Here is a 2,975-nt window from a genome sequence, read left to right on the forward strand (position 1 = left end):
CCCCTCACTACATCTACACTGAGATACAGTCTTGTATCATTAATATATGTTATCATGTATATTCATGCAGCAAAACAGTGTGCCATCAAGTGCAAGTATGGTTTATGGGAAGTGTGGTCTTAGGTTTGAGAAACAGTATCACATATTGTTGGGACATAGGGGTTGCCAAAATATCTTCACCGTAGTGCTTTGGTAATGCAACAGTGATGTTAAAACATGGCTCATCTATCAAACTAAAGAGGGTTTTATTCAGATTAAGGGCTGAGAAGTTGTATGCAAAGCAAGAAGAAAAAATGGTTGATAAGTGTGCCTCACCATCACTGATTGAGGTCTGGCTGGGAGTGTGGCAACAATTCTCTGCACTGACAAGCAGATTCATGACTTAATTATGAAACCCCCTTACGGGATTAATTCTTTTCTCTGCATACAGGCTGTACATTATACCACAGGATGCCACAAATCCCCAACTGAGCCTTTTCATGATGGACTTTTAATTCAACTTTGCAAACTTTTGTGTAAGGAATGTTTTTGCATTAAAACCCCAGTGGTATAGTTTCACATACTCAACCCTGTAACTTTAGATCAGGTGGCTTGTGAGTGGTGCTGTGCGGCTGATGCTGTATTAAAGGTGCAGTAGGTAAAACTAACCTTCTGTCATATTTGCTGAAACTGACCCTATGTTTGAGTAGAACATGAAGCAGGTAATTTAAAAAAGAAATGTGGCTCCTCTGGCTCCACCTACAGCCTGTAGTGCGATTTACAAAAATCCACCACTCCCTGTTCGGATGCACCAATCGGGGTAGGGGGGGGGGGTGGTGTCTAACTGTGTGTCAATCACTGCTCAGGCACACGCCTTGTGGGGGGAGGGGCTTAGGAGACCGTTTTGGGCTTTTGCAGAAAGGGGGGAGGGACTGAAAAGTTATAGATATTAGATATTAAAATGTTTTGGCTAAGTCCTGGATCTTCCCAATCCTACCTACAGCACCTTTAATGTCAGCATTGCTTGATGCACTCTGTAGTCAGCACTCGTGGGTTCAACCATAATTCATCTGACATCTAAATTCAGCTGCCGCATCAATACCCATCCTAGATTATAGGGCCTAAAATACTGCAACATTAAATCTATATATTATTAAATGCAGCTGATGGAGACTTCAGTGACAGATGCTACTAACTTCAGTGGTACATCTCTAGCATCCGTCCTGTAACTTAGGGAACCTCTGACTCCAGCTCCAGTTTAGTCATCCTCTATCGTCCCTTCAGCTCCTCCTTAAGCTAATGTGTAAATGTCCTTCAGAAAGAGTCCCCTAGAAAGCTAAATGGATCATTTCTCTTTAATGAAAATGAGCCAACTGAACTGCCTAGAAGAGCAAAACACAGACATGTCCTCCAACACTTTATGAGAGTGTGAGACCTCTATTTACTTAGTATTACATCACAAAAATTCGACTTCAGTTTTTGATCATCAGTGGACGTTGCACTGACCTTGATTTGTGTAAGTATTGGTATAACTGTGTGTCAACAAGCAAAATCATTTCAGCTATTTGGAGCGTGATGTTTGTCATCTTGCAAAGTCACAGAAACACTGCAGTTCAGAAAATATGAAAAACAGTCTACCCATAGGACCTGGATGCACTACTCTATCCTTTCTTACTGATAATTTATTAAGTTCTAGTAATTGCATTTAGGGCAACAAAAAAAATGCGGAATGGATCTTGGCATTTATCCCTGAGCAATGCATCACACAAATGTCCCCCTGAATCCTTGAGCAAAATCCCTGACCTTGATTTCAATTGAAATTTAGAGAGGCAGTTGATGGTGCATTCTACTGTGTGTTTAGGTATGCAAGGGACTGTCTCAAAAGTGCATACCAGAAAAGAATATTAATTTGAGTGCAAGTCTAAACGGCGTAATACCCACTTTTTCAAGGCATAGACAGATGACATAAGATACTAATGCCAAGTAAATAAAGGGTTTGAATATCTAGTCTACAAAGAACGTTAGGCCAATAAGTCATTAATAGAGGGTTTTAATCATCAAGTCTGCAGTTATAGATGTCAATAAGTGTCAAAAGGGTTTAATATACGGTATTCGGTTATAAATATATTACTAAGTGATTATTAAAAGGATTTAATTGTCAGGTTTGCAGCTGTGCCCATTAATAAGTCATTAATAGGGTGTTTTAATGACCAAATCGGCAGTTGTAAATGTTAAAAAGTTGTTAGTGAATAGATTCTGGTCAAGCTATTCTGCAGCCCTTTTCTAGAAATAAACTATCAAACCAATTAAAGAGATATTCCACAACTTGTCACCCAAAATTGGCGGATTATCTATAAAGCATTAATAACTGATGTATCAACCATTAATAGAAAGTAGCACGGTTGCTGGAGAACCAGACAAGAACAAACCACCGATCTGACAGACCGGTGACAGATGCTAGCCCGCTGCTGCTGCTGCTGCTGCACTCATAAACCCAGCGCCTGCTGATGAAGACTGGCGAGACAGCGAGGGAGGGAAACTACAGTAGGAGCTGATGTTATGTAGAAATCATCATGGTGTAGGCTACGTTGTTCTTTAGCACAGTAGGAAGAGGATGTATTAAGGCGGCGGCGGCGGAGGGGAAGGCAGACAGCCATATAGCATGTGCATTTCCTGAACGCAGCGGCCGGAGATGTGTTGAGTGTTGGCGGTGGAGGTAGTAGGTGTCGGTCACTGCTGTCGCTCTGCTGTCTCTCCTCCTGTCACCCAGAGAGAGAGAGAGAGAGAGAGAGAGAGAGAGAGAGAGAGAGAGAGAGAGAGAGAGAGAGAGAGAGAGAGAGAGAGAGGGAGAGAGAGAGAGAGAGAGAGAGAGAGAAGTTTCCTCTGCTCTTGGCGCACGGTCGCCTATCGCTCACTTCAGATGATGGCACGCCTGCGTCCGCGTCCAGCGCTGTTGCGTTCGGAGCCCCGGCGCTTTCAAGATATCTGAGAAATCC

The sequence above is a fragment of the Perca fluviatilis genome, chromosome 13 (genome assembly GCF_010015445.1).
Source record: "Perca fluviatilis chromosome 13, GENO_Pfluv_1.0, whole genome shotgun sequence".
Taxonomy (NCBI): Eukaryota; Metazoa; Chordata; class Actinopteri; order Perciformes; family Percidae; genus Perca; species Perca fluviatilis.